Source organism: Bufo gargarizans, chromosome 5, assembly GCF_014858855.1.
Source record: "Bufo gargarizans isolate SCDJY-AF-19 chromosome 5, ASM1485885v1, whole genome shotgun sequence".
In the NCBI taxonomy this organism is placed as follows: Eukaryota; Metazoa; Chordata; class Amphibia; order Anura; family Bufonidae; genus Bufo; species Bufo gargarizans.
The window spans coordinates 271146229-271164331 of NC_058084.1; positions in this window are offsets into that span (position 1 = coordinate 271146229).

The window sequence follows — 18103 nt, forward strand, 5'->3', positions numbered from 1 at the left end:
ATCTCTCAAGAAGCTATCGATTAAGTTTTGTTTTTTATTTTTTCCTTGCGTAGTATCTGTTTCGTCTATGTTGTATAGTGCTGAGTAAAACTTATGGAACGCCTCGGCCATCTTGGGGAGGGATGAAGTTACCTTCCCTGTATGATCCCTAATCCCATGGATATGTTGCTTAGAATTTTCTTTCTTAAGCAGTGTAGACATGAGCTTCCCTCCCTTATTACCATGGGCATATAGCTTATGTCTAAAATGTAAGTAAGCTTTGGCAGATTTATTCTGTAAATAGGTGAGGAGTTTTTCCCTCAAAAGTCGGAGTTTCCCCTGTGTTTCTAGTAGACTAGAGCTTTTATGCTCTTTTTCTAAAATGGTAATTTGTCCCAACAGCTCGTCTATAACTTTTTGCAGATCTTTCTTTAGTTTGGATCCCCATGAGATGAACAGTCCCCTAACAAAAGCCTTGTGTGATTCCCATACTATTGGAAACTTGGGACGTGAGTGTTTGTTCAGATCAAAGAAGACGGAAATTTGAGCCTGTATGTCTGAAGATGCTTCAGCATTTTCTAAGATCTGCTTGTTAAGTCGCCATCTCCATGTTGTGGGGGTAGCATTAGTTAGGGTAAGGGAAAGATGGACCGGTGCATGGTCTGATATTGTAATGACCGAGATACCTGTGTCCGTTACACGTGATAGTAGAAAAGCATGAACCATTAGGTAATCCAACCTCTGATGCGAGTTATGCACCTGGGAGAAGTATGAGTAGTTCTGAGTGGAGGGGTCCTGCAGCCGCCAGATGTCTGAAAGTGAAGGGTCCAAAGTGACGTTCAAATCACCTCCTAATATAATCAGACCATCCGCAAATAACTTGAGCTTGTCTAAGGCATCTAAAAGCCAAGGTACCTGTGCGTGATTGGGTGCATATAATTTGCCAAGGTAAACTTGGTAGTATATATTTGAGCCCTCAGAAATAACATCCTCCCCTCCAGGTCCGTGTATTGTTGCAGTATCTTAATAGGGATAGATTTGAGCACTGCTATAGAAACTCCCTTGGAAGCTGAGGAAGCATGACATGAGTGGTACCAGTTAGTGAATAGTCTGGAAGGTAATTTAGGAATTTAGTTTTTCTTAAAATGGATCTCTTGCAGGAAGAGAATGGAGGCTTTGAGTTTCCTGAGCATGTCCAATATATGATGTCTCTTGTTAGGGGTGTTTAAGCCCCTCACATTAAAGGTTGCACATCTAATTTCGCACATACTCCTGGGAACTCCTTTTAAACAGGAAGAGCAAACATTTTATAAGAAAGAAAAAAGAAAAATAGGGGGGGGGGGGGAGGGTATGGATAATTAGGGTAAGAAAGTAGAGGTGATAAAAGTAGGGAGAGGACAAAGGCTCACCAGCTCTCAGCAAGAGCGGGTAATAGAAAGGCTAGTTAGGGTGATAGGAATAAGACTAAGTGGGGAAATGGGGTGTAGTGAGAGAGAAAGAGAGCTTCAAGACTATGAAGCCAAGTAAAGGATGAGTTAATAACTCTAAGACAGGGGATAAGAAAAGTGTTCAATATGTGAACAAGTCTTGACCTGTGGTGTACAGACACATAACATTATGCATAACATAAGTAGCAAATCGCCAATTATTATAAACCTTGACCAAATTATCAACTTTGCTTCTAGGGGGGACGGTAGAATGATTAGCTATCAAAGTTACAGAGCAAAGTCTGTTAACTATCGCATTATTCCAATCCCATCAGGATATCTCTATAACCGCAATTCTTGTACTATCTAGGCCACCTTTTCCCTGCCAGATTGATATTAAGTGGGACACTTTAATTGGAAAAGGGGAGAACAAGGAGGGGGGGGGGGGGAATGCATGAGACAAAAATACCATGGTTTTCAATGCATGAGACAAAAGTGCCATGGTTTTCAAATAAAAACTATGATGTTCCACTTTCTCCATCAGGAGCAGTAAACATGATCCTAATTTAAAGATCATTCATAACTAGCCAATGGGCCACTCCAGTGCTCTTCAAACCAGTGTATAGTCTATAGGGATGGGGAAAATGAAACATCGCAACTCACATATACTACATATTTGACACAGATTTAAGGACCCCTACACAATTGCAATTATATCGTTGTGTAAGGTAACCCAGATGTTTTCTCTTGCGATCACGTGTGCAGGAAAGTCCAATAATGTTAGTAGACATCTTAAGGCTTTGAATGACCTAAAACTGAGATGAAAAGGAAAGGTCAAGGGAGGGAGGGAGGGAGGGAGAAGGGGGGGGGGGGATTATGAAGGTCAAGATGAACAATGAGGGAACAAACAGACTAATATAAAACCCTGAGGCAAAGGAGGAGTTGAAAGATCGCCCAGGTAGTATTTCTTACTGATGAAAATTAAACAGATCCACTTGCGGTGAGTGGGGCATAAAGTCACAAGTGACAATCAATCTGTAAGTGCCTTGTGCGACCATGTCGCAGGATAAATCCAGAGAAGTAAGTTCCTGGAATCAGCAATAAGGGGTGTTGGTGACAGTTGAAGATCTCTTTGTTCTCTGAGGCTTCGGGCGAGTGAAAGTAGGCCATTCCTCTGTTTGTGGCAAGGGAGGCAAGCGAACCAGATCCACGGCAGGTGACCATGACGGTATCTCTACTGGCTCTATGCCCAGGACAGACCATGTGGTTTCTAAATCAGCTGGGGTCTTGATAATGATCCACTTGTCGTTCTTCATTATCGAAAACCCAAAAGGAAATAACCATGCGTATTAAAGATTTTTTTCTCTCCGCTTGTCTAACAACGGGCGCATCAATCGCCGTTTCTGGAGAGTAGAGGGAGCAATGTCCTGATAGAGGGAGATCTCGACCCCTTCATAGCAGGTTGGGCTTTTTTCCCTAGCCGAGCGAAGAATCGCAGCTGTGTCTACGTAGGATAACAGACCGCATATTACATCACGCAGTGGTTCACTGGGTTTTGGTTTCGATCGGAGAGCTCTATGTATCCGCTCTATTGTATTCGCATTGGCGTGTTCCTGATCCAAAAGTCCAGCAAATATTTCTCGCTCCACTTTAGGGAGCGCTTCCCCTGCCCAGGATTCCGGCAGCCCTTTGATTCTAATATTTTTTCGCCGGCTTCTATTTTCCTGATCTTCGATCAGTGTATATGCCCTGTTAACATAGGCCTCCAACTGCTCTGTTCTGGCTGCTAATCCTGAGGCATGAGCGGTGAGCTCCGAGCACGTCGACTCTAGGGCCTCCGTCCGGAACCCAAGGGCATGTAAGTCCGTTTTTATGTCAGCTAAGTCGTCTCTTACCGGTCTCAGTGCCTGGGCCAAAGCTTTCTTTAGCACTGCCGCTGTGAGCGCTTCATTCGGAGCTTGTTCCTCATCACTACTTGAGTGGTGTTCCTCCTCAGATTCCCGCAGCTCAGTTGGGCTCCATCTTGGCCTGTGAAGCGGGAGATCTTGTATGTCTTTTTGCAAAGAGTTTTGTGACCGCCGCTTGATTCATTTTTGGCCTGGCAAGTCCTTCACCTTCTCTCGGCTGATATCTCCCTATTTTGCCCATAATTTAGGCGATTTAGTGAGCTAATTCAACGTTAGTGTAAGTACGTGGAAGGAGAGAGCTCTCTCAGGCTGCCCTCCAGTCCGCGGTCAAGCTCTGCCCCCAACCTTATCCTCCGCAGCAGAGGTGACTCTTGGTCTTCCTTTCCTGGGGCGCATGTGAGCCAGTTTCTTTGTAGCACTTGATGGTTTTTGTGACTGCACTTGGGGACACTTTCAAAGTTTTCCCAAATTTTCGGACTGACTGACCTTCATTTCTTAAAGTAATGATGGCCACTCGTTTTTCTTTACTTAGCTGCATTTTTCTTGCCATAATACAAATTCTAACAGTCTATTCAGTAGGACTATCAGCTGTGTATCCACCTGACTTCTCCACAACGCAACTGATGGTCCCAACTCCATTTATAAGGCAAGAGATCCCACTTATTAAACCTGACAGGGCACACCTGTGAAGTGAAACCCATTTCAGGTGACTACCTCTTGAAGCTCATCAATAGAATGCCAAGAGTGTGCAAAGCAGTAATCAAAGCAAAAGGTGGCTACTTTGAAGAACCTAGAACTGTGATGTCGAACCTATGGCACGGGTGCCAGAGGCGGCACTCAGAGCCCTCTATGTGGGCACCCACGCCCTGGAAAAAGTCTATGGCATAGCAATATGCTTTAGACTTTTCCTGCCATTCATCATCCCCAGGACACACTATAAACAGCACAGGCAGCGCATTAAATGTAGACTATTAATCTATTATAGATAAATTATAAAGGACATGAAAGATATGTTATATTGGTATTTAGGTTAAATTGCTGTGTCGGCACTTTGCGATAAATAAGTGGGTATTTGGTTGCAGTTTTGGGCACTCGGTCTTTAAAAGGTTTACCATCCCTGACCTAGAATATGACATATTTTCAGATGTTTCACACTTTTTTGTTATGTACATAATTCCACATGTGTTAATTCATAGTTTTGATGCCTTCAGTGTGAATCTACAATTTTCTTAGTCATGAAAATAAAGAAAACTCTTTGAATGAGAAGGTGTGTCCAAACTTTTGGTCTGTACTGTACAACATAAACATAAGCACATAACACTTACTGGAGCCTGGACCCCATGCGGAACTAGGTGCAAGACAATCACAGACAGAGGTACAAACATGAAGATATGGTAACATCCCTGGACCCCATGCAGAACTGGGTGCATGACGATCACAGGCGCACATGCAAACTACTGAGACAAAGTAACATGGTAGAAACTCCCAGACAGACTAAGACATGGTGACATTGATGAAATATCAGGCTGACCACACAAGTCAAGGAAGAATCACAAACACACTGGTTAGAAGAATGCACCATGTACACATCATTCCTGAAGACAGACTGATCCCCAGGCATGCAGCACACAGGTCTAAATAGCCAGGTCAAATAAAATAAGGCACCTGACCACCTGATAATCAGAGACAGACACAGGAAAACATTAATCCTACATAGACACAGGGAACATGCAATTCACAGGTTACAGTTCGCACTATAGAAAACCGCAGCCAGTACGCACCACACAAGTAACCAGCATATATGGAAAGGTACACTGCAACCAGTATGCAACCGACAAGCGACCAGCATGCACGGGAACCAGCCTACAAGTGCACAGGCCACCAGTCTACATACAAGACACAGGGAGTACACAAATTCACAGGACACAGTTCACACACTATAAGGCTGTAGCTAGCATGCAGCACCTAAGCAACCAGCATACACGGGTAATGGCCCACAGCCAGCCTGTATGGCAAAAAGTGCTAAGAATCTATTTAATGATGTTATGCTGGGAATTGTAGCGTGTAATGAAATTATAGCTATATCTTTTTTCTTCTCTCGTTTCAGTAGTTTTGAGGCTTGATTTTTCCCTCCTTACTATTTCCATTGAGTCCCATATTAGATGTTTAGGTTAACCTTTTTCTCTGTATCTAGAACCAATTAATGCTAGATGCTCTTCATTTCATCTGACTTCTTATCATTTGGCCATATGGAATATTGTGTTTCCATTTTTGATAGTGGCAGCTAAGTTTTCATGATGCATAAGTTCTCCTGTACATCTTGGGATGTTTTGTGTGCTAGACACCTACAGGCAACCTTGGGGTGAGAGCTTTAGGCTTGTAAGTGTCTTGAGCTTTATCTTGCAAACCCGGTCCCTTGTGGAGTTTGTACTATACATTTATCTTATATGGTTATTCTGCTGTGGATTGAGCTGGCGCTTTGCTTTTTTATTTTTATAGTTTTCTATCTTTTTAAGTGTGTATGCCCTCTTAAACCTGGTTGTAGGTCTAAGGGCCCCTCTAGTGTTGAGTGTGAATATTCAAATAACATTTTTTTTTAGCGTGTTAGCAAATATCACAACTTCGAGAATTAGCAAATATTTCGAATATACTGGTATATATTCGCTATATCGAATATTTGTAATTAGTTTACATCTGAAAACATTATTCCTCACTGCTTCTTGCTTGTGGGCCAATGAGTCATTGGCCCACAAGCAACTTAAGCAGGAAGGAATCATGTTTTCATATGGAAAACAAATTGACAAATATTCTAAAAAACAAATATATAGCAATATAGCGAATATATTCGTTATTTAGAATATTCTTTTTTTCCCCAATCTGTGCAATTGTTCGCATACTCCTCCCCGACAAGCATCTCCGTCACCATGGGAATGCCTGTGGGTTAGAATATACCATCGGATCTGAGTTTTCACGATCACAAGGAAAACTCAGATCCGATAGTATATTCTAACCCACAGGCGTTCCCATGGTGACGGGGACGCTTGTCGGGGAGGAGTATGCCAACAAAGCACTATATAAAATCGCAGTAAAAGGATTGAAAAAATCGCAGTAAAAGGATTTGAAAAATCACAGTATAAGGATTTTAATTAGCCTTAAAAAAAAAGACTTTTGGGGGGTGACAAGAGGCCCTTTAAGACAGCTGATTTCTATTAACATTGCCTTTGATTACAGGCTCTATACTGTGCAACTCAGTTGGAAAAGAAGCCACAAGTGACCATAAGGGTCCATTCACACGTCCGTTTTTTCTTTCCTGATCTGTTCCGTTTTTTGCGGAACAGATCTGGACCAGATCTGGACCCATTCATTTTCAATGGTGCTGTCCGTTTTCGTTTTCAGATCACATGTGGTTCCACCCACATAAAGCTTTTTGCAAGGGCACCATAGCACATAAATTACCCATGATGAATCACATGTGAGGTAATATTTAATAGGAACCACATGTGATCTGAAAACGAGGTTGAATAACCACAGACAATCTATTAGAAATAAAAGAAAAGATCTACCGGTGTCAAAACATTTTGTGGAGAAGAATCATATAGAAAGTGATTTGAGATTTATGATCTTGGATCATGTTAAACCATTAGAAAGAGGAGGGGATAGGCTAACTGTTTTAAAGAAAAATGAACTCAGATGGATCTTCTGTTTGGACACTTTGAAACCGAAAGGACTAAATGTCGAATTTAGGGTAACAGGGGGGATGGTGGGTTAATACCCCGTCTCTGTTGTCCATTCTTCTTGTATGTCCAGAACGCTGTATTGGGTGAATCCTACGGAAAATCATACTGTTTAATTACACTATAATATGATCGATTATGTTACTTGTTTAACTGTGTAGCTGCATTGTTATCTTATCTTGCTGGGATGGTAATTAGGGCTATAGAAAGTAATGGTGATGGGTAGGATGGTATATAGAGGTATTGCCCAAAAGATTGCCCTGCTGTAAAATGGCGGAAATGATAAGTGAAGTGACGCTGGCTGATGCGTTTACGAACGTGCCGACACGTGATGCACGGGTCGTGAGTGACGCAGTACGCCAGACGCCACGGCGCTTTAACCCCGCCTGTTGGTGACGCATATAGTTTGTGTGTGGCTGAACAGCTGGTGAGTGATTGACATATGCGCAGTGGCCAGGACGAGACGCGCAGAGGCACCGCGTACCTACACGAGACAAGACGCCAGCCATCTATTCAGCTTATTGTATATATACCCCCAGCAAGGTATAGAAATTAGGAATTTTAATGCACTGTGCACTTTATTATTATTGGCACTTTAAACATACACTATTACTATATAGCACGGTTATAGCACTATGGCATATGTAGAATGGGCTTGTTAGTCTGTTTACATGGATATGAGTCACAGATGAGTGAATTGTTATATGTCCACAAAAGGGGAGTGTACCATTTTTGTATTGGTTGATGAATTGATTGGTAACAACCTTACTATGTATTTATATTGGCACTATTGCACTTTATGTTTCACCTGACTTGAGAAAGGTTCTGTGAGAGAACCGAAACGTTGTCATTTGATATGTGTGAATAAAAGAGCACATTTTATCTTTCAAGGAGTGCTGCGAACCTTTCTTTGCTGTTTGCCGTCCTGAGTCGAGGGACTATCGCAGGCACCCTACATTCTACACAAGTTCTCAAGGGAGTGCTGCCACAGTTTCATTATATATCCACTCACCTAAAGAATTATTAGGAACACCATACTAATATGGTGTTGGACCCCCTTTTGCCTTCAGAACTGCTCAGGTAGCCCGTGGCATTTAAACGATGGCCAACTGGCACTAGGGGGCCTAAAGTGTGCCCAGAAAACATCCCCCACACCATTACACCACCACCACCGGCCTGCACAGTGGTAACAAGGCATGATGGATACATGTTCTCATTCTGTTTACGCCAAATTCGGACTCTACCATTTGAAGTTGAGACTCATCAGACCAGGCAACATTTTTCCAGTCTTCAACAGTCCAATTTTGGTGAGCTCGTGCAAATTGTAGCCTCTTTTTCCTATTTGTAGTGTAGATGAGTGGTACCCGGTGGGGTCTTCTGCTGTTGTAGCCCATCCGCCTCAAGGTTGTGTGTGTTGTGGCTTCACAAATGCTTTGCTGCATACCTCGGTTGTAACGAGTGGTTATTTCAGTCAACGTTGCTCCTCTATCAGCTAGAATCAGTCGGCCCATTCTCCTCTGACCTCTAGCATCAACAAGGCATTTTCGGCCACAGGACTGCCACATACTGGATGTTTTTCCCTTTTCACACCATTCTTTGTAAACCCTAGAAATGGTTGTGCGTGAAAATCCCAGTAACTGAGCAGATTGTGAAATACTCAGACCGGTCCATCTGGCACCAACAACCATGCCACGCTCAAAATTGCATAGATCACCTTTCTTTCCTATTCTGACATTCAGTTTGGAGTTCAGGAGATTGTCTTGACCAGGACCACAACCCTACATGCATTGAAGCAACTGCCATGTGATTGGTTGGCTAGATAATCGCATTAATGAGAAATAGAAAAGGTGTTCCTAATAATTCTTTAGGTGAGTATATATATATATATATATATATATATATGTATATATATATATATATATATACAAAGAATGGTGTGAAAAGGGAAAAACATCCAGTATGCGGCAATCCTGTGGGCGAAAATGCCTTGTATAATCGTATCTGTATTCTGTAATAGTTAATTATGTATATACTGGTAATCGCATAATCAGTGCTACTTACAACTACAAGAGCTCGGTAGGTAACAGAGAGGAGGGAGGAGGCAGGTCGGGAGGACGGGCGCTGGCAGCATAAGTCACTACGTTATGCGTCCATGCTGCCTGCTTCATTCATAAAGTGGGCGGCGCAGGCGCGTGATGTAGTGAGTGACGCGCCGCCCGCCTGTCCTCCCGGCCTGCCTCCTCCCTCTTCTCTGCTACCTACTGAGAACTTGTAGTTGTAAGTAGTGCTGATTATGCGATTACCGGTATATACACAATTAACTATTACAGAATTCAGATACGATTATACAGTGAGCGGGGCCCGTGTAGTAGAATACAGTCACTGCACGGGCCCCGCTGTCATTACAAAAGCAGATGCTGACCCCCAGCCCCTCCTCCCTCACAGCTGATACACCCGCCGCGCGGTATCGCAGCGGGTGTATCAATGAAAATACGGCAAAATCAGCAGCATTCGCCCCATAAGACGCACTGCTATTTTCCCCCCACTTTTGGGGGGGAAAAAGTGCGTCTTATATGGTGAAAAATACGGTATATAACTTATGTTCCTACTTTGATATCCTAACCTAATAATAGCTTGGTTATAATGTGACAAGTTATTTCCACTCACATGTATTGTTAAGCTTGTAATGCTTTATATTAACGCTATATATATATATTAATTTGCATGTATCATTGTGTTTATTTACTTATATATGTTTATAGCCTTGTAACCAATAAACCTGTGTATTATTGTAAAATGCAGAACTACATGTTTATCATTAACGTCATCTCACGTCAAAAATAACTTATTTATCTGAGGAAATAGTCAGACTCAGATGTGAATTGTATCGATTAGTTTGTCTACAATTCACCAGGTCTTGATTTTAAGAATTTATGATAAATTAAATTTTTTTATAGTTAATTATTTTTATGACTATAATTAATAATTCTTGATTGAATTATTACCCCCCACCCAACATAAATGGAGGTCCCACCGAAATTGATTGATAAGATGACATATTAATGATTAATTGTCATGTATATTGTTGCTGGCATTGGAATGCTACAGCCAGATCACGTTTGCAACCCTTAGAAGGGCGTGGTCTATACATATTCAATATTACTGTCCTGGTACTGAAGGGGTTAAGCCCATACCAGAACCACAGATGAGTTGTTGCAGTAAAATGTTATTACACAAATGCAACCAGTGCATGACATGTAAATCAACTCAGGAGTTGTTTGTCTATGCTAAACACAATTGATGTTTTTGTATCGCCAGAAATTAATTTTAAATTGTCCCAAGATAGGGAACAGATTTAAGTCTCATTAGCCTAGGCGGTACAGGGTCCGGTTCTAGTCCTTTGTTAGCTGTTTTTTTTTTGCCATAATACAAATTCTAACAGTCTATTCAGTAGGTGTATCCACCTGACTTCTCCACAATGCAACTGATGGTCCCAACCCCATTTATAAGGCAAGAAATGCCACTTAGTAAACCTGACAGGGCACACCTGTGAAGTGAAAACCATTTCAGATGACTACCTCTTGAAGCTCATCAAGAGAATGCCAAGAGTGTGCAAAGCAGTAATCAAAGCAAAAGGTGGCTACTTTGAAGAACCTAGAATATGACATATTTTCAGTTGTTTCACACTTTTTTGTTATGTATATAATTCCACATGTGTTAATTCATAGTTTTGATGCCTTCAATGTGAATCTACAATTTTCATAGTCATGAAAATAAAGAAAACTCTTTGAATGAGAAGGTGTGTCCAAACTTTTGGTCTGTACTGTATATATATATATATATATATATATATATATATAGGGATGAGCGAACCCGAACTGTATAGTTCGGGTTCGTATCGAATTTTGGGGTGTCCGTGACACGGACCCGAACCCGGACATTTTCGTAAAAGTCCGGGTTCGGATTCGGTGTTCGTCGCTTTCTTAGCGCTTTTTGAAAGGCTGCAAAGCAGCCAATCAACAAGTGTCATACTACTTGCCCCAAGAGGTCGTCACAGCCATGCCTACTATTGGCATGGCTGTGATTGGCCAGAGCACCATGTGACACAGCCTCTATTTAAGCTGGAGTCACATAGCGCCGCCCGTCACTCTGCTCTGATCAGCATAGGGAGAGGTTGCAGCTGCGACGTTAGGGCGAGATTAGGCAGTGATTAACTCCTCCAAAAGACTTCATTCAGAGATTGATCTGCAGCTGTGGATGATTGAACTGCTGCTATTGAATTGCTCACTGTTTTTAGGTTGCCCAGAGCGTTTTTCAGTCATTTTTTTCTTGGGTGATCGGCGGCCATTTTGTGTCTTGTGGTGTGCCAGCACAAGCTGCCACCAAGTGCATTTAACCCTCAATGGTGTGGTTGTTTTTTGGCTAAATCCTACATGAGGGTCAAGCTGTAACACCAAGTGCATTTAACCAGCAATAGTGTGGTTATTTTTTGGCCATATACTACATCAGGGGCAAGCTGAGCCTGTCACCAAGTGCATTTAACCCTCAATGGTGTGGTTATTTTTTGGCTAAATCCTACATCAGGGTCAAGCTGTCACACCAAGTGCATTTAACCAGCAATAGTGTGGTTATTTTTTGGCCATATACTACATCAGGGGCAAGCTGAGCCTGTCACCAAGTGCATTTAACCCTCAATGGTGTGGTTGTTTTTTGGCTAAATCCTACATCAGGGTCAAGCTGTCACACCAAGTGCATTTAACCAGCAATAGTGTGGTTATTTTTTGGCCATATACTACATCAGGGGCAAGCTGTCACCAAGTGCATTTAACCCTCAATGGTGTGGTTGTTTTTTGGCTAAATCCTACATCAGGGTCAAGCTGTCACACCAAGTGCATTTAACCATCAATAGTCTGGTTATTTTTTGGCCATATCCCAGTCTAATTCTGTCAGTAAACCTATACCTGTCACCCAGCGCCTAAATACTAGGCCTCAAATTTATATCCAGCTAAATCTGTCGTTACTGCTGTGGCTGGTCAAGTTATTTAGTGTCCGTCAAAGCACAGTTTTCGTTCTGGGTTGAAATACAATTCCCAATTTAGCAATTTCCTAATTTAGTGGTTTCTGCTGTATCAGAGCTATTTTAAATCTATCCCTAAAAGGGTATATTAGATTCAAGGTGCACATAGGGTCATTCTGAATAACTTCACACACACGCTACTGTGCATTTCCAAGTCTAATTCTGTCAGTAAACCTATACCTGTCACCCAGCGCCTAAATACTAGGCCTCAAATTTATATCCAGCTAAATCTGTCGTTACTGCTGTGGCTGGTCAAGTTATTTAGTGTCCGTCAAAGCACATTTTTTGTTCTGGGTTGAAATACAATTCCCAATTTAGCAATTTCCTAATTTAGTGGTTTCTGCTGTATCAGAGCTATTTTAAATCTATCCCTAAAAGGGTATATCAGATTCAAGGTGCACATAGGGTCATTCTGAATAACGTCACACACACGCTACTGTGCATTTCCAAGTCTAATTCTGTCAGTAAACCTATACCTGTCACCCAGCGCCTAAATACTAGGCCTCAAATTTATATCCAGCTAAATCTGTCGTTACTGCTGTGGCTGGTCAAGTTATTTAGTGTCCGTCAAAGCACAGTTTTTGTTCTGGGTTGAAATACAATTCCCAATTTAGCAATTTCCTAATTTAGTGGTTTCTGCTGTATCAGGCCTACATTAAATTTATCCCTAAAAGGGTATATTAGATTCAAGGTGCACATAGGGTCATTCTCAATAACTTCACACACACGCTACTGTGCATATCCCAGTCTAATTCTGTCTGTAAACATACAGGTCCTTCTCAAAAAATTAGCATATTGTGATAAAGTGCATCATTTTCTGTAATGTACTGATAAACATTAGACTTTCATATATTTTAGATTCATTACACACCAACTGAAGTAGTTCAAGCCTTTTATTGTTTTAATATTGATGATTTTGGCATACAGTTCATGAAAACCCAAAATTCCTATCTCAAAAAATTAGCATATCATGAAAAGGTTCTCTAAACGAGCTATTAACCTAATCATCTGAATCAACTAATTAACTCTAAACACCTGCAAAAGATTCCTGAGGCTTTTAAAAACTCCCAGCCTGGTTCATTACTCAAAACCGCAATCATGGGTAAGACTGCCAACCTGACTGCTGTCCAGAAGGCCATCATTGACACCCTCAAGCAAGAGGGTAAGAAACAGAAAGAAATTTCTGAACGAATAGGCTGTTCCCAGAGTGCTGTATCAAGGCACCTCAGTGGGAAGTCTGTGGGAAGGAAAAAGTGTGGCAGAAAACCCTGCACAACGAGAAGAGGTGACCGGACCCTGAGGAAGATTGTGGAGAAGGACCGATTCCAGACCTTGGGGGACCTGCGGAAGCAGTGGACTGAGTCTGGAGTAGAAACATCCACATGCGTGTGCAGGAAATGGGCTACAGGTGCCGCATTCCCCAGGTCAAGCCACTTTTGAACCAGAAACAGCGGCAGAAGCGCCTGACCTGGGCTACAGAGAAGCAGCACTGGACTGTTGCTCAGTGGTCCAAAGTACTTTTTTCGGATGAAAGCAAATTTTGCATGTCATTCGGAAAACAAGGTGCCAGAGTCTGGAGGAAGACTGGGGAGAGGGAAATGCCAAAATGCCTGAAGTCCAGTGTCAAGTACCCACAGACAGTGATGGTCTGGGGTGCCATGCCAGCTGCTGGTGTTGGTCCACTGTGTTTTATCAAGGGCAGGGTCAATGCAGCGAGCTATCAGGAGATTTTGGAGCACTTCATGCTTCCATCTGCTGAAAAGCTTTATGGAGATGAAGATTTCATTTTTCAGCACGACCTGGCACCTGCTCACAGTGCCAAAACCACTGGTAAATGGTTTACTGACCATGGTATTACTGTGCTCAATTGGCCTGCCAACTCTCCTGACCTGAACCCCATAGAGAATCTGTGGGATATTGGGAAGAGAAAGTTGAGAGACGCAAGACCCAACACTCTGGATGAGCTTAAGGCCGCTATCGAAGCATCCTGGGCCTCCATAACACCTCAGCAGTGCCACAGGCTGATTGCCTCCATGCCACGCCGCATTGAAGCAGTCATTTCTGCAAAAGGATTCCCGACCAAGTATTGAGTGCAGAACTGAACATAATTATTTGAAGGTTGACTTTTTTTGTATTAAAAACACTTTTCTTTTATTGGTCGGATGAAATATGCTAATTTTTTGAGATAGGAAATTTGGGTTTTCATGAGCTGTATGCCAAAATCATCAATATTAAAACAATAAAAGGCTTGAACTACTTCAGTTGGTGTGTAATGAATCTAAAATATATGAAAGTCTAATGTTTATCAGTACATTACAGAAAATAATGAACTTTACCACAATATGCTAATTATTTGAGAAGGACCTGTATACCTGTCACCCAGCGCCTAAATACTAGGCCTCAAATTTATATCCAGCTAAATCTGTCGTTACTGCTGTGGCTGGTCAAGTTATTTAGTGTCTGTCAAAGCACATTTTTTGTTCTGGGTTGAAATACAATTCCCAATTTAGCAATTTCCTAATTTAGTGGTTTCTGCTGTATCAGGCCTATTTTAAATTTATCCCTAAAAGGGTATATTAGATTCAAGGTGCAGATAGGGTCATTCTCAATAACTTCACACACGGTACCTAAATAGATAGCCAGATAGTGTTAGTTGTCTTAAAAAAAAGGCCTGAATTTGAATTCAATACATTGGGTCAAATAATATTTTTGTTGTTGTGGTGAACGATAACAATGAGGAAAACATCTAGTAAAGGACGCGGACGCGGACATGGTCGTGGTGGTGTTAGTGGACCCTCTGGTGCTGGGAGAGGACGTGGCCGTTCTGCCACAGCCACACGTCCTAGTGTACTAACTACCTCAGGTCCCAGTACCCGCCATAATTTACAGCAATATTTGGTGGGGCCCAATGCCGTTCTAAGGATGGTAAGGCCTGAGCAGGTACAGGCATTAGTCAATTGGGTGGCCGACAGTGGATCCAGCACGTTCACATTATCTCCCACCCAGTCTTCTGCAGAAAGCGCACAGATGGCGCCTGAAAACCAAGCCCATCAGTCTGTCACATCACCCCCATGCATACCAGTGAAACTGTCTGAGCCTTAAGTTATGCAGCAGTCTCTTATGCTGTTTGAAGACTCCGCTGGCAGGGTTTCCCAAGGGCATCCACCCAGCCCTTCCCCAGCGGTGGAAGACATAGAATGCACTGACACACAACCACTTATGTTTCCTGATGATGAGGACATGGGAATACCACCTCAGCATGTCTCTGATGATGACGAAACACAGGTGCCAACTGCTGCGTCTTTCTGCAGTGTGCAGACTGAACAGGAGGTCAGGGATCAAGACTGGGTGGAAGACGATGCAGGGGACGATGAGGTCCTAGACCCCACATGGAATGAAGGTCGTGCCACTGACTTTCACAGTTCGGAGGAAGAGGCAGTGGTGAGACCGAGCCAACAGCGTAGCAAAAGAGGGAGCAGTGGGCAAAAGCAGAACACCCGCCGCCAAGAGACTCCGCCTGCTACTGACCGCCGCCATCTGGGACCGAGCACTCCAAAGGCAGCTTCAAGGAGTTCCCTGGCATGGCACTTCTTCAAACAATGTGCTGCCGACAAGACCCGAGTGGTTTGCACGCTGTGCCATCAGAGCCTGAAGCGAGGCATTAACGTTCTGAACCTTAGCACAACCTGCATGACCAGGCACCTGCATGCAAAGCATGAACTGCAGTGGAGTAAACACCTTAAAACCAAGGAAGTTGTCATGGTCTTACCTCCTTGCTGTTCCCTTCGTTTGACATGTGCTGGTGGCCATCTTGGTTTCTGGGTTTTCTTGTAGCCTCCCACCCTGCGGCTCCTCCTTCCCACTGGGAGGAGCTGGATGCCCAGCTCATATATATAGGAGGTCTGTGGCTTCAGTTCCTTGCTTGGTCCTCCTGTGTTCACATGCTTCCAAGACTGCTGCTGCTTCTGGTTCCTGATCCTGGCCTCGTCTGACTACCCCGTTGGTTCCTGATTCCGGCTTCGTCTGACTACCCTGTTGGTTCCTGATTCCGGCTTCGTCTGACTACCCCGTTGGTTCCTGTTCCTGGCTTCGTCTGACTACCCTTCTGGTTCCTGACCTCTGTCTCCGCAAGACCCTGCTTCGGTTTAGCCATCCGTTCGGACTTTGCTTACGGCTTGCTCTTCAATAAAACCTTCTTATTTTCCACTTATCTCTTGTTGTACGTCTGGTTCATGGTTCCATGACATTAGGACCAAGCCATGAATTCTGACGGTACAGGGCCACCCTCGCTACCTACGCTGGTTGCCAGACTTGATCAGCAGGATCACCTGTTGGGTCGGTTCGCTGTGGCGTTGCAAACCCTGCTTGAACGCACGGCTCATTTAGCTTCCGTTGCCGATGGGTCGGTTGTCGCTCCTGGGCCCGCTCCTACTGCCGCTCCGGTTGTTGCGCCAGAGTCTACCCTGACACCTGTTGCTGCGCCTGTGGTGTTTCAGGGTATGACCGGTTCTGCCCCCCTTCCACAGCGCTTTGGGGGAGAGCCAACTCAGTGCCGAGGTTTCCTTAACCAGGTGGGCATTTACTTCGAGTTGCTGCCACATGCCTTTCCTACTGAGAGATCAAGGGTGGGCTTCTTGATCTCGCTGCTCTCGGACAAGGCCTTGGCCTGGGCCAGCCCTTTATGGGAGAACAACAATCCGGTGGTTGCCGAGTTTTCCGGTTTTGTTGCTTCTCTTCGGAAGGTATTCGATGTGCCGGCTCGTGCTGCCTCTGCTGCGAAGCTCCTTATGTCCATCAGACAGGGTTCACGATCCGTAGCTGAATACGCCATTGAGTTTCGTACCCTGGCAGCGGAGGTGGGCTGGAATAATGAGGCTCTGGTCGCTGCTTTCTCTCATGGTCTCTCGGATGCCTTGAAGGATGAGGTTGCAGCTAAGGACCTACCAGTGGAGCTCGAGTCTCTTATTTCTTTCCTGATTTTGATTGACACCAGACTCAGGGAGAGACCTTCCTTTAAGGAGAGCCTGCGGAGGTCTCCTAACAGATTGGCGCCTACGTTTGCTGTCCCACCCGTGCCTCCCTCTCCTCCCACGCCTCCTGGGGATGACTTGTCTGGGGGTGAACCCATGCAGCGGGGGTTTGCTCGCCTGTCTGAGGGGGAGAGGGTACTCCGGAGACGCGAGGGCCGATGCATGTACTGTGGTCTCGGTGGGCATTTTCGGTTGGCATGTCCGAACCGTCCGGGAGAACGCTCGCACCTGAGGTCCTATCGGGGGCAGATCTTGGGTGGAGTCTCCTCGTCCCCGGTTTCCCGTGTTGACAAACCACTGATCACGGTTGTCCTCTCCTGGGTCGGGGGCTCGGTGACGACCCAGGCGTTGGTGGACTCTGGTGCTGGTGGTTTGTTCATTGATAGAGTGTTCGTTGCCGCCAATTCCATTCCTCTGCAGCCTCGAGGTTCCCCACTGGCTCTTGAGGCGATAGACGGCAGACCCCTTCTGCCGCCACACGTGACTCATGAGACCCTTCCAGTGGGGATAGCCATTGGTGCCGTTCACAGAGAGTCGGTCTGTCTCCAGGTTATTTCGTCTCCACACTACTCGGTGGTCTTGGGGTACCCCTGGCTCCAGAAGCATAATCCGACTTTCGATTGGAGATCGGTCGAGATCCTCTCGTGGTCACCGCAGTGTGGGGCTAGTTGCATCCATGGGCCTGTCAAGTTGCTGTGTACTTCCTCGGACTCTCTGTTGCCTCCTGAATACGAAGAGTACCGGGATGTATTCGATAAGGTGCGCGCGGTTGCCCTACCTCCGCACCGCCCATACGATTGTGCCATAGAGTTACAATCCGGTGCCGTTCCTCCTCGTGGCAAAGTCTATCCACTGTCGGTAGCGGAGAATGAGGCCATGGAGGAGTACGTGAGGGAGGCGCTTTCACGCGGACACATTCGCAAATCCTCGTCCCCGGCAGGGGCTGGAT